The following is a 797-nucleotide window of genomic DNA, read 5'->3' on the forward strand; positions in this document are numbered from 1 at the left end:
TATGCTGAGTGAAATAAGTCAATCAGAGAAAGACTATTATATAGTTTCATATGTGGAATATAAGAAATAGAGAAAGGAACTATAGGGAAAAGGGGGGGGAACTGAGTAGGGAAAAATTAGGGAGGAAGACAAACCATCAGAGACTCCTAACCCTGGGAAAGAAGCAAAGGGTTGCAGAAAGGAAAGTGGCAGAGGGGATAGGTAAGTGGGTGACGGGCATTAAGGATGGCACTTGATGGGATGAGCACTGGGTGTTATACTAGATGTTGGCAAATCAAATTTAAATAAAAGAAAAAAAGAAATATACAATCTCAGGCCACACCCAGAGCTGCTGAATCAGAATCTGCATTTTAACCAGATCCTCTGGTTACTGATATGCACTGACCCAGGACACAGGTAAACAAAATAGATTCAGCCAGTGGGAAGAAGGCGAAAACTTGTTCACAAAGCTTTTTCAGTACTTTCTATGAAATACGAATTTATCCAGGCAAATGAGTGGCAAAAAGTAATAGCTACTAAAGTAGGTAGAAAAGGGGAACTGACCGAAGAAAATATATAAATGTTTTGCAAAGAAGTGCTAGGAGTCCAACTGAGTTTGGAGAGTAGGAATTTGCTGGATGTGTGGCTAAATGATTTCTTCAGTATTGCTCAGCAGCCTACGTCTAGAAGTAGAAAAAGCAGATTAGTAGGGTCAATGCAAAGATGAGGTAGAAGCAAGCTGCATCCTGGAAATAGAATAGCAAATTGAAATAATGCACCAGAGTGTCTTGGCTGGAAGGAAAGGAATGAGTCCAAGC

The sequence above is a fragment of the Canis lupus genome, chromosome 27 (genome assembly GCF_003254725.2).
Source record: "Canis lupus dingo isolate Sandy chromosome 27, ASM325472v2, whole genome shotgun sequence".
Lineage (NCBI taxonomy): Eukaryota > Metazoa > Chordata > Mammalia > Carnivora > Canidae > Canis > Canis lupus.